This window comes from Morone saxatilis, unplaced genomic scaffold (genome assembly GCF_004916995.1).
Source record: "Morone saxatilis isolate NCDOM2014 unplaced genomic scaffold, NCSU_SB_2.0 Contig21, whole genome shotgun sequence".
Lineage (NCBI taxonomy): Eukaryota > Metazoa > Chordata > Actinopteri > Moronidae > Morone > Morone saxatilis.
In genome coordinates this window covers 3,595,335-3,609,913 of record NW_023339774.1, presented here as the reverse complement: position 1 = coordinate 3,609,913, position 14,579 = coordinate 3,595,335, and positions in this window count along the sequence as shown.

Below are 14,579 nucleotides of genomic sequence, written 5' to 3'. Positions count from 1 at the left end.
GAGGGGGGTGGGAGGGTCACCATTTTCACCGGAACAGGCCATTTAACCATCCAAATGATTTCTAAACGGGTTTATTAAGCTGAAAAAGTTGCCAAGTTCCCCTTTAACTTTACAAGTTACGGACATGGCAGATTGACTCAGGATTAAGATCACATACAACCTCTGCAATCATTACAAATTATTAGAGGCTCCCAGGTAATGCTAGTCCCGTGGGAATAGGCCCTCTTAAATCACATAATCTGATGGGATATGACTCGTCAAGAAAACTCCCCATGCATTGCCAACAACAGTCAGGTGCATGTAGGTCGCAGGGCCAGGTAGTAAAACATCAAAATTAACCACCACCACACATCATCTGATATTTAAGTTGTTTCATTTATGTAACTATAACTGACCCATGTCTGCAAAAGCAGGAGTGCTGTATTGGATTGCATTAGATTGCACAGCTCATCCTGTTATTGTATCCAATCTGTTTGACCCTATTTTCACTTTATTTTAACATGCATTTGATCTGGATATATTATCTTGATCAGGAAATACTCGTGTAAATGCACAAGGTCTGAAAATGCATGGACCAGACCATATCTGGAGTTGATTTGATCTCAGAAAGGTATACATTTAGTCTGTACAGTTTGTCCACATTCTCAACAGTGGAAACTCCCACTCATTCCACTCCGAAGCAGCTAACCCCTCAAAGAGCACGTCGGAATCATGGATGTATAAAGGAGAACTGTATGTCGCATTCAAAGATGTCATCCGAGATAACTAACTAAAGATGGCCTATTAATTCCAATGTAAGTTACTCACTGGGTGTCTCTGTGGGCTTCCTCACGCCTCTGTGTTTTGGGCCTTTAGACCATGTGCATTAGAGACTGGCTGAGCTGGCTGACTTCCTGTTGGCTCCCTGCACAAATAATTAATCATACAGCTCTTCTAGACTTTCAATATGTTGAACCAAATTGGTCGAGTATGGTCACTACGCTTAAAAAGCCTCACAGCTGTACAGCGGTTCCTTTGAGAGCGAAGATTCTGTGATCAGATGTCATTATCCAGATAATATAGCCAGACACAGATTGTAGGTTATTATCAGGTATAAATGGGGTCTGTATGATGTGTGACTCTGTGATGAAAGAACAGGCTGTAAAGGGTAAGGAGAAAGGGGAAAAGATGATGACAAACGATGAGAAAAGCTCACACAAAGTGAAATAAAGAAAGAAACTGAAAGAAGAAGAGAAGAAAGGATGCAGGCAAACAGTGGTGCAATGCCATTGTTTCGACTGTGCATTATCCCGAAACCCCAATGGTCCGAAAAATGTCCCATTGGACTAAAACCCCATTTGTCCGACAGCCCATTGTTCTGAAAATACCCTAACCCTATCACTAAATCATGTCCCTAACTAACATATTTCTTTTCTTTTCCTAAATCTAACCAAGTTATTTTGATGCCTAAACCTAACCGAACTGCAACCGTTTACGGTAACCACGTGTTTATTATTGCAATGTCTAGTCTTTTCCTGCAAGGTCCAAATACACTAAGGTATTATGGGCAAAAACTGGAGTTTCATAAAAATGGGCCATCGGAACAACAGGCAGTCCCCAAAATGTCTGGAAATAAAATAAAATAAAATAAAAAAAACTCTTCCAGAGTCAAAATCAAGTTTTTCCTTTTCAATCTCATAACAACAAGTGCTTTAAACCTAATTGGTCTCTGTTTTACTGACTGAGCTGAAGCGATGGTGAAACCGGCCACAGTTTGGATCTTTTCTGCCTGAATTTTGCATCTTCCATAAACAAAGTCTGCATAAGCCGCAGTTGTTGAGGCAGGAAATAAATACATTGTGAAACAGACAAGGCTCAGGCTTTATGTGGCTGGGCTTGTCTATCTGCTACGTATAACAGCCAACTGTTGGAGCTCTGCAACACAAACACAGAGCTCAATAAGAATAATACAGTTAATCTGGTGGAAAGCTCTTAAATAAAAACCGTCGCCTCTCTGAGACAGGCTCCAAAACTGAGCAGGATGAGGACCAAACCTGGCAACCCAAGAAACAATTCATCTGGGATGTTATTGCTGATTTTACAGCAGACATGGGTTTCATGTTCCAAATGAAATATAAAATAACCAATAAGAGCGGGAGACCAACAAACAGCTTCAAGTTAAACATGTTTTTGAAAAACAGAAAAATAAATTGTTCTTTCAGACTTTTTATCACTTCCTGATGTGATTCTTTTCGTGCAGACCACAGGTTCACAAATCACACACACACACACACGTACACAGGTCTGCAGTATTCTTAGCTTCCACCCCCAGTTTCCACCATGACTGGGTGGCCGTTCACTTCCTGTATCTGGTTTGGCCGCAGTGTCTCACTTCCTGGAACCAACAGCAACAGTTTCCATGGAATGACATGGCTTTCATTGTGTGTGTGTGTGTTATGTGCAGTACACACACGCAAACACCTTTTAAGGAACATATGTGACAAGTCATGTCAACATATATGTTGTCACGAGGTCATTTGAAAACAGTGCATCTTAAATTTTTCCAGGTTGCGCCAAATGATCATTTTCAACTTAAAGTCATTTCTACTTATATTATTAACATTAAACAGTCTTTCATTCCTTTTACAAACCAGGTGAGCTTGAAGGCGGGGCAAGAAGCTGTATTCTTATCCTAAACCTGTCTTACTTTGACACTGCAGAGCTTTAAGTCCTGCTGTCAGAAATGTGCAGACAAATTCAGCAGTGTGAGTAGTTGTTGTGTAGAGGACATGATGTAATTAAATATAAATATTACAACTGTTAATGACGTGTCATCAGAGTATTGCTGTACTGTGACAGTCTTAAAGAAGGAAGGGTTTGAAATTAGATTTGATTCTAAAATCATCTTTCTAAAAGCAAAGGGGCCTATGACTAATAATGAGAGGCGGTCAAATGGATGTGACAGTCACAGCCATAATAGTAGATGAGATAATATTGTGGTACAGTAGTTGATGTTACGCTGTGTTATATTTTTCTGGACAGAGACCTACATAAAGATCCTGAGGTGGCTTCAGAAAATTTTCCTGCTGAACTGCAGAAGTTGCTGTGATAAAATATGTCAATAAAATCATAACATCTAAAAAATATCTCAGTAAAGCCATGCAGCCATAACTATGATGTATGTATGGTGAACAGAATATTAATTTAGCAATATATTTGTATTCATTCATTTTATATCAAATTTAAAATTTTTGTAAGTACAAGACAATTGCAACTAAAGAAGCAATCTGTCCACAGTGCTGTAGTACCAGACTTCTCCATTGGTCTCGCCACGTATTATAGTTGGTCTCAACAGAGTCCAGCAATATATGTTTTTTGTTTTTGTTTTGATTATGTAGTAGCTACCTCCTTCAAAACCAAAAAAACTTGTTCAGAAAATGGTCACTGGTTTATGTCAAACATTGACTGACATTGGTTGCCTGGTTACCTTGGCTACCAATCAATGTCACTTGCAGTCTGGCTGCCAAAACTCATCTTACTGGCAATAACAAAAGCATTATTTTTTTCTGTCTTGGTCTTGAGTCTGTTTCTCCCCTTTGGACTTGGCCTTGACTTGGATTTAAACCTCTTTGGACTTTTTCTTGACTCAGTCTCGATTAGTCCTGGTCTTGGATTCGACTACAATTATCTTGACTATAGCACTTTCTGTCTGTACTAGTGGTTCTTGCATGAGGTCTATTATCTCACAGAGCACTAAGAGGCTAAAAATGTAAGATAAATGTGGTGCTGTTGAAAACGCAGCCTTATCAAACTACAGGGAGCAACCTCAAAACACCAAGACCAAGACCAAGGTGGGAGGAGAATACGGTTGACATCCAAGAGACAACAAGCTAAATGTATCCGTCCAATAAAGTCTCTACTTGTGCATCATGTGACCTCGGTTTACGAGCCCTGATTTGGTTGTAGAGCGCTGTGAACCAAAACAGACTAAATATGACAACAGTAATAAAGCCAACGTCGGTTCAGACCAAAGAAAATAAACTTTAGTGGTAACAAGCCATGCCTAAATGGCAGTGGTTATGGAGATGCTGGTTTGGTGAAGGACGCTGTGTTGTCCTTTAGTTTGTCAGCAGTGGCAGACTGATTGTCATGTGCAGAAACATGACTGGTGTTTAACAGGTTTTTTAATCAGAAGGGAATAACAGGACTGAAATTAGCATTTTGTTTCCTCCCTGCAGATCCTTAACAAAGAGCAGAAAAACATGAGTGAGATTGAAAGGAAGACGGGACAGTTTATTTCTGGTTTGATCACTATTGTATGTTTTCTACATAATAAGAAGAGAGCACTCTGTGCAACAGTTGCTTTTGGTTGATACCTGCAAAACGTTCCCTAATGTTCTGGGTCCTGTTTGAAATTGCAAGCTCCATTTTTCAGAGGAAAGACTCCCTCAGTTTACCCCCCAGTCAACACCACACCTGCATCCTCTTGTTTTTCACTAGATAAATAATATACTGCAGACCTCAAGCCTGAAAATGTGATGGATCTGGACCACAAGCAGCTTGCCAGCGATAAACCAACATCCCCAGAGCTAGCATGGCTAACAACATGCAGCAAGCTGAAGAACGGTTCAGATATCAGAGATAGTTTGTGATCAAGAAAAGTAATTTCCACTGTAAACCTTCTGCTTCTTACTTCTTCGTAACAGAACAGCTTGAAACAAGACCAGGTGTATTTACCTACCTAATGCTGAAGATTTAGGTGATATTATGGGATTATAACAGTTGTACAGCCAAGTAATTACATTACTCTACAGTTCTCCCTCAAGAGTTCAGCTCCAGTTTTCTCAGTTCACTGTTGAGATACACATTTGAAGTTTATATTTACTTTGTTTCTGCTTCTATTGATGATCTTTTTTTGTCACATGTAGATTTAGCCATAGTTTCAGTTTCAGCTACTGTAACTACTGTATAATCACCTCAATCTTTGCTGATCTACAGTGTAGTTTCCCCCCTCTTTTAGTTTCACTCTGACATTACAGCAGGTTGTCTGTCACTAATTACAGATGCTCTTTTTTCTGGAGTAGTCTGGCACTGAAACCAGGCCACTGAGTTTCCTGCCAATCCCAACCATACAGTCTGTATATAGACCAGTACAGCTGTGTGCATCCTGCATAAAGCAATGATACTTTTCAGAGATAAATATTTTCCCAATAAAACGTTTTACAACTGTGAGCAGGAATGTCTTATGTAGCAGAGAGGGTTATCTTAAGTCCAACACCAAACTGAGTCATTCAACACAGTCAAGTCAAGAGCCTTGACATAAAATAACATCAGCAGCAGGCCTGTTGGCAGCTCCACCAACTGAAGTAAACGTTAATTCAAGAGTCAGTCCTGCAGTTCTGAATGATGATCCCACAGCATCCCAGTAGCATTTTACAGTATTTTTGATCACTAGCCGATAAGATATTTAAGTTTTCTGGAAAAAATATAATTTAAAGGATTCCTCCTGAGGACCTCAGGTGAGAGAAAGGAGGCCTCTTGTACATTTAAGTACCTTTCCCCGTGCCTATTGTTCTGGTTTGCACAGGAAGGAAGTAATGAATGACAACTTCTCACATTATGTGATTAAGTCATGTTTTTGGGCTCCTTTTACTTTTTACTCTTAATTAAGTATGCATTACACTATGTAATCTACTTTTCTACTTTTACAATTCGCTACTGACTTACAATTTATATCCAATTCTTTCATCTGCATGTTTGTAGCCAATATGCCAGGTGTACATGAGGCAGATGCGCCACGAAGCGCCAAAAATAACTGCCCGCTTCCTTTCGGCGCCCATGTTAATCAGTTTGTCTGTTCAGACTGAGCGTGCCGTGGAGCTGGCTCACGATCCGCAGCGATCAGAGTCTGTTCTATTTTTTTCAACGTGCCGTGAGCAAGAAAGCACACTGCAGGCCAATGAAAATCTTTCTTTTTTTAAGAACGCTGCAGCAGGCACAGGTTGGGAGAGGTGACCACACTGACCAGAACAGCGCAGGACTAATTTAGGGACTGGAGAAACAGAAACCAAATGGAGACAGATTAGGTTTTTGTCTGGCTATTTCTTTGCATTGGATAAAATTTATACTAATTACATGAGTTCTACGCAGTATGCTTCTAACAGATAAAATTCCTACTTTATTTTAAAGAAATTGTTTGATCCATTCATACCTTTTATTATCAGAGAAATGTGCTTTGTTGAAAGAAGATATTTTCTACATGGATCTCCCCTTTTTATTTAATGTCTGCTATTGATCATGCAATAAACATCAATGGTCAAAAAGTACCTAATACTCTGAGTTGTGTTTGAGTGTTTGAGAAGAATACTTTTTTGTTTTACTTGTAGTTGAGTAATATGTCAGTAATGTAACAGTATTAACTTGAGTACAGGTTGGTGGCTTGAATGGTTTATGTGAGAGTCTGCAGTGATTGGCCAAATTTTTCTTCTGATTTGGCTGTTGACAGACAAATAATAAGGGATTGGGTACATTTTTAATGATTCTTGTAAAAAGGATCAGTTTCCTGGAGGGAATGTTTAGTAAGATGAAATATAAGGTGATATGTTGTCAGCCCAAATCTGTTGAATCTCCTCCAGAGAAAAAAGCTACTGGCTTTCTTCCATCTCACAGTCAAAACTCATCACATTCTCATTTTCATGAATCATAACTTGTTTCAAATCTTCCATCAAACAGCTCTAAATATTTTCAACAGAATTATCTTTCACTGCTCTCCTTAGCGTTTCATCTTACTTTTTCTTCCACTTCTCGTCCATTAATTTTTCCCAGGAGAGTACTGCTCTGACTTTTGATGTCCTTACTTAATGGTCACTTGTAATTGCAGTCCTCTAAATATAGAAACTGCTTTTTCTGTTGACGCCAGAGTGGAGACCTTCAGCAAGGACATTTCTCCAGCTCTGGTGAATCATAGATTTAAAGAAAGTAGACCCCAGCAGAAGGTATATATTTTGTGTGTTTTTACACCGGGATGTGCGTCAGTTTAATGCACAGAGACACAGAGCAGAGCAGCGTCAGAATTACAGGCCTGAAATATACGTCGAGCTTCCTGTCTGTGTGAGGAGCTCAGGGTGGTTCCCTAAAAACCTTTCTCAGACATTCCTCTTTTAATTATGCCTGAGGAGAAAGTGTGTGTGTGTGTGTTGGATGGGGATGGGGGGATAGTAAAACATAGTAAAGTCTGCCAACATGTAAAGCTTTATATTCCACTTGATGACTGGCACATTACACTTGTTCACAATCATTACCATCAGCGCAGAAAATCTCTGCTCAGACCTCTGTTTGTTCAAGCCAGCGTCTCAGACAAGATATTATGTCTTGTTGATTCTATAGTCTGAGGATGTAATTTATAGTATTCTGGATTTAGGTTAATTTTAACCCTTCATGTCTCCACATCCATATAAATGTGGGGATTGTGCAACACCCCTTTTTGACTGAATTCAACACTTGCTACGGTGTATGGGATGTTGCTGTGAAAGCAGTGTGTATAACTTTCGGGCTCTAACTACCTACGAATGATACTGATCATCATATACGTTAGATAGACAGATAGACAAGGATTTATTTCATTATCATTGACATCAAATGTCAGAAAACAGTGGCCATTTCACGTTCCCACAGCCCAAGGTGAAGCAGCAAGGCTCACATTTTACAGGCTAGAATTATTTGTAATAATTAAATAAAATGCAGTTGTGCACTGACAACCAGCAGAGACTGGGACAACATTAACTCATTGGACTACAAGTTTAGCTCTGGTTTTGTGTCTTTGGCTTTGGCTGCTAAAAGTTCCACTTTCTTCAATAGCTAGTTGCTAACTGTCTCTGTCTGCTGTATGCTAGTGGTCAAGTAGTGTACAGTCGTTTTATCAGCAGCCTGCCGCGAATAGAACAGAGTTTGTGAGAGTGCTGGGACTGAACCTTACAGTAAATGTGCCATTAAACCAAAAATATGAGCTAAAAGAGGCTCAAAAGCTCTGTGGATCTGCAGAGTTGGTGATAAATCTCTGTGAGAGCAACACTGTTAACACTATACAGTCACTTTACTAAATGTCAATGTAAAAAAATTTAATAAATTATGATTTATGTGGCTTTAACATTATGTTTGCACATGGTTTTATATGTATTATTGCTCCCAGCACCAATCCAAGCTTATCACAAACATTTCTTCTTCTGTTCTCAAATCTACTCTCAGTGATTAGCAAGGATCAAGAGCATTGTGTGGTTTCTTTGGCTGCTGGCTTATAGACTTATGTCACCCATTAGCAAGCAGCATGACCGTTATTTTTAATGCATATTACTCATTTTTAGAGCTTGTTCCTCACTCATTAGTGAGCACCACAGCCATTATTTTTTAGACATTTAAGTCACGCCTGCTTCCTGACAGTTTGTGGTTTAATTTGCTGCAGGCTTGCAGGATTAGATCAAAATGGGACAAGGCCCAGCAGCTAATCCTGCACTTGCGGACGGATATTAAGTCAGGGTCTTCGTCAAAACAAACACATTTAAACAGATTACACTGAGGGTAACAGCACGGATATCACTTCAGACTTTCTGCGTATATGTGTCTTATTAAAATGTTATGAGGGTCTGTGTTTGTGTGCACAGTTTAACTTTAGAGTGTGAATGCTATCTGTGCACAACCATAATATATTTATGCAGTAGCAGGGCGGGGACAGAGCTTTATTAGACAAGATATAACCAACACAGAGTGGACAAAATACCATTGCAGTTAAATAATGCATTTCAATACACTCATGTAAAAATAATTGCCTTTGTAAATCTTTCTTTCTTTTTTGTTAATCTTTCTATTGTTTTGTTGAAAATGTGTAACAGAGGTGCTGATTCAAATGTATGGTATTTTCTAAGGCTAGACTAAGGTATTCACTAACTTAAACATCAACATCATAACACAAAGTTAACCATGAAGAACTCTTGAACAATATAATCCAGTAAAACCTAAGCCTGACAGAGTTGGTATGTGTTGCAATAAACTGCTTGAATGTTAATATGTAACGATGTGTCCACCACTTGTATGTTAGGTTCTTAAGAACCTACAATGTGGGTGTTAAACCTGTAAATTAAAGCTGAATAAAATTTGAACACAGATGTTTGGGCCCAAATGCAGACACAAAGCCTGAGTGTTTGAGGGATAATGAGAACAAATGTCAGGGTTCCATACTGACACAGAGGAGCAAATGGAAAATTATAATTAGATAATTGCTACATCACAACATTCACAATCTGGCAAATGAAAGAAAACAGTCTTCTATTCAGCTAATGAGCCAAAACACTAAACCGAACCTCCTGTTGAGCTGCTCAGAGCTCTAAGGGACAACAACTTTTCATAAGCTTGGCTTGAATTGGCTCTATCAGTATCAGCTAAGCAAATTAAATTAGACACAAAAACACCACAACGATTTACTTCACTGCCATTGTGAATCCACTGATTCTGTTCAATTGTATTGAACTATTATGCTGCCATTATCCATCCCCTTCGTTTGATTTGGTAAGGGAACTAGATACAACATCTGAGGAGAGATTTCTTTGGACGAGAGAAAAAAGGTCCTCATGTTTCGATTGGTCTGTTTCTCAATGGCCATGGCCAATAGGCTCCAATAAAGCCCTCTTGAGAACAGGTCCTAGTACAACCATGAGAAAGGAGATTTAGGTTTAGATTTATGTTTACAGTCCTTGACCCAAGATTCCTTGCACAATGTGACCACATTTATAATGTTTGTCCAAGTCCTGGCTGACCAAGGATTTAAATGCGGCAAGTTTTTTGGAAAGAACAGTTAAGGACAAGTTCATTAGAAGCTTCACTGTGATGTTTAGAACATGGTTAGCCAATGTTGAGCCCATCCCGCATTGGCAATCTAGTGAGTCAACAAGTCTCCCTGGCATAATAAAGAAACCACAAAAGGAGACTACAAGCCAGGAGGAGGTAACATACATTTACTCTAAACTCTGTGTAGGTTATCTGACGTGAACTGGACTAACAACAAGGAGAAATTGATCCCAGACTACTGGGTGGGCGATTATTTTTGCTCTGTGCCACTCAGACGCTAGACCATTGAATGACTCTGTCTTGGGAGAATATCCAACACCCACTATAGTTGAGTTTCTGTTTTTTTTAAAGGTTACTTTGAGGAACCGGAGATGTGTGGAGGACGTACCATTAATGGTGCCTTCAAACAGCGAGTGGTTATTGCTGGGTCTGCCACACAGTCATGTTTTCGTCTTATATACTGACTGATTGGCAGCAGGGCACTGCAGCTGATGGCTACATCCAAGTAGACCAAGCTAGTCAAGGGTATACTCCACCCAACAACCCAACCTTTCCTCATCATAGGGGTGTAGCTTTAAAGAGAATATGTTGTTTCACTTCATTACATTAAGTTCATGTTAGCCAATCATGTCTGTTTGGGCTATGTTTTTTCTTTGAAGTGAGTAACCCACCAACAGTAGTTCATGTTTTTCACAACTAGAGCTGCAACTGACAATTATTAGATTATTATTATTACATTATCAGTTAAATAGTAAATGGACTGCCTTTCTAGTCTTCCAACCACTGAAAGCATGCAAAGTGCCAACTGCTCATCTCTCAACTGTTGGCACAGCATTGGGGAGCAATCTGGGGTTCAAGTGTCTTGCTCAAGGACACACTCGAAATGCAGCGGGAGAAGCCTCTAAGGATGGCAATGTGAGTCCGTCAGTCCAGGGTTCAGTCAGTCGCATTGGGGTGGTGTATGTTTGTCACTGCTGTGTGCATGAGAGCTTGGGGGTTGAAGGGTGGAAATCTTGGGTTTGGTTAAGAGGGACTGCTCAGTAGAGACTGCTGTGGTGGGGGCCACTGGTGCCAGAAAGCACACTGACTGTTTGTGCCGCCAAGAAAACTTCTTGTGAATGATACTCAGCTCATGCATCAACATGCACCGGGCCAGTGTTTTTTTGGTCGCGTTGGCTGCTGTCTTTTAGGGTGTTGGTCAGTGTTTTGGGGTATTCTGCTCACCAATAATATTTAACAAGCAGCATGGTAAAACTAGCCGTAAATTAAAGCTGTGACATTGTTCTCTTCAGTGAAAAATGCTGTGGTATCAATAAAACAAAGAAATATGTTGGTTAATAGGTTATTGGAGCTCCTGGACCCAACCAAAGAAATGTGTTGGTTATGTAACTATGTTTTTTTTAGTACTGTTTGTGAATCTCCAAGACTTTGATTATAAATATTGACTTGCAAGAGGACGCTAGATCAAGTTATTTTATCGATACATCTCTGAGAAACTTTTGGATTTAGCTATATGGTATCTCCATATATTTTGAGCTAAAAGCAGTCCACAGACACACAAATTTGTGTGAGGGTGTGGCCCCATATTTTTGTCCATGAAGATGGTTGGCTGTGGTCATGTTGTGCTCAGACTCTCTGATTGGACCAGACAGTTACTCAGTGTAGAGGAGAGAAAATAAAAAAAGGGGAGAAGACATTAGAAGACATAAAGTGGACAATAAGTGGATGACAGTAGAGGATGCGAGAGAAGAGAAAATTGTAAATGTAAATGCTATTTAAATGGATTTTAATTTCACTTTTTAATTATGCTGATGGCTCTAGTTCTGGTTCTAGTGGACAATTCAAACCAGATAGGAAAACTTCCATTGGCTGATGCCCAATCTCAAACCTGGCTGTATATTGTGAGCATGCTCATTAGCACTGCATAATACACACCTCTGGTAAACGTGTTGAATGTGCATCTTAGTGACCTGGTTATATTGACTCTGCAGTTTGTTTTAGACAGTAAATGATACAGTTTAATCCCTTAAAACAACAAGCCAGCCTCATGTCATACACAGTCTCACTGTGGTGTGTGATACAGTATCATTGTGGCACACTACGTTAGCCACAGGTTCCTATCTATTGTTCTCCAAACCTACAATATAAACTGTGGTGGCTACTGTTGGAAAAACCCTTCTTTGCGCATTCACCAGATCGGTGTGTTACGGAAAATCAAGCAGAAATACAATAGATCTGCAGGGAGTTGACAGTGTAATAGGTTCTGTTTATACTGAAGTTAAAGTAGAATTACTGTCAGATGCATGAAGATTTAAAGATGCATTTGAAATGTTGGTGGTTTGAAAAACTGGTGTCTGCTGTCGGGTTCTTTACGATCATATAATAGTAGCAGGAAAGTTACAGATAAACAGTACATTACAATGTATTTCTAAAAAGATTTTAAGCGTCAAATAGTCAATGCAGTGACAGTATTTTTGATAAGCTCTGCCCAGTGTGACAGCTTGATCTGAGTTTGGTGCAGTACGCTGGATGGACTCACTGAGAATGACTTCACAAGGTAGCTACGGCCTAAAGCATACACTGATTTATCGTCTATTTTACTCTAAATGGGACCATGATTTACTAAATGAACATCATGATGTTAGGAAGAAGACTCGAAACTAGAGATTGAGACCATAAACTCATTAGGAAACTGTTTACCGAGCTCATAAACCAAGTGAGAAGTCGGGTGATTTCTCCGTAAGACTCAAAGCTATTGGACTTCTTTTTTGCAGCTAATGGAGCTGCCCCCCTGCAGGACATTAGAAAGAAGGATTAAGGCACTTCTGCTCAGGCTTTACATCCCTGACCTGGAAGCTTTGTCCACTAATTATATACTGTTAATGATTATGTTATATCGCACATGTAGTCTTTTTATTATGTATGACACCAGTTAAGGGTTTTTTACTCTGTCTACTTACATATTTGTCTAGCCTGTAACATATATAAATTGGCCATATATGTGAATGGTTGTCCATGTGTATGTATAAGGCCTGTGACTGACTGGCAACCTGTCTAGGTGTACCATGCCTCTCGCCAAATGTGGTCATGGATAAGCTCCCCTCACCTCCCAAGATCCTGTACAGGATAAGCAGATATAGATGATGGATGGATGGAAGATTCCCTGAGGCAGAAACAGTAGCGTAGTGAGTTTATTTTAAATGTGCCACATGACATACAGCAGTCAGTCATTTTTCCACTGGAAAAACACATCTTGCATTGTAATGTACTCAGTGGACACCATAAATGACTTGACTAAACCAGAAAAAGAAAACACTTATGTGCTTTCCCTAATTTAAAAGCTATGTATAGACTCTTGCCTCATGCACTCACTCCCCAAAACCATTTGGCTCTCAAACATCTTTACTTTCCATTCCAAAGTGACCCTGAACCTCTTATTACAATATTTACAGGAGATTTCCTACCAGCCCCTGACCCCACTTATTCATTAATTTCTAATAAACATAGTTTATTTGTCATATCTGCAGTAAAGCTGACCACTGTGGGGTAGTAAATGTAAATTTTCCCTGTGGCAAATGTGATGCTGAGCATTATAATGGCAACAGCATCACAGCTGATACAGTGTGACTGTGAGATCAGAGTCCCGAAATCGCGAGTGTCTCACTGCGGCATCAGGAGCTTTCTAATGCCAGTTCTGTATATTTCAGTACGTGGAAGGTTGGAACTACATGTTGAAATGCTGTTCAGTGCGGTTCTATAACTTTAAAAACTTTTACTTTTTGTGCTATCATTCAGGATTTTTAAGTGCACAGTTTCACTCATTTCTCATCAGGAGCCACAGTTTAGTGCTGAACTGTGCTTCTACACTGTGCAGCAGCAATGTTCCTATAAATCAAAGTGGTTATTTAACCTGTTACAGCAGTTAGCATGTGGCCACAGCAGCACACAGACAGAAAGGTGGAGAATTTAGAACAAAAGCACAACAGCAGCTGTGAGCCAGCCCTCAGAAACCAAAGTGAGTGGGCTGAGCTTCAGTGTGTTTACATCTCTCAGTCGATTCCTAGAAGAAGAGGATGGAAAAAAAAGCAGGGCCTGCTTTTATATCATTACCAAGTAATTTGTTTTGATTTTTGTTATGTCTGAGACGAGGGTATAGAGACATACTCAGTTTTGACAAATATGTTTTATGGGAGATGGCCCTATTTCAGAAACATCCCTCTCTTTCTTTGACTTCTCTACTGACATAAAAATATTTTAAAAATACTGTAAAATCTATTTGAATAATCTTTTCTCCTCTCTTTTAATTTTTTGTTTGCTTCATCTACATGCACACATGCCACACATAAAATCACACAGAAATGGTCAAATATAAACAAATTCATCTCACTTGACTACCCGCTGTTTGTCACATTTGCTGTTTTCATCTTTGTTGTTTCCATGTTCACTGGTGTCAAAGTCATTGGATGTGTCCTAAACATGCATTCTATGTAATGACAAGCAGGGGGCTGCTCCATTAGCTGCATGAAGTCTGATAGTATGGCTTCTTATGGAGACGGTATATGAGTTCATGGTCTCAATCTTTAGTTTCACATCTTCTTCCATACAGCATAAATGTTAATTTAGTAAATGATGGTCCAATTAGAGTAAAATAGACAATCGATCAGGGTATGCTTTAGGCTACCTTGTGACTGACAAGTCACTCTCAGTGAGTCTGTCCAGATGAACACATGAAACTCAGATCAAACTGTCAAACTATGCAGTGC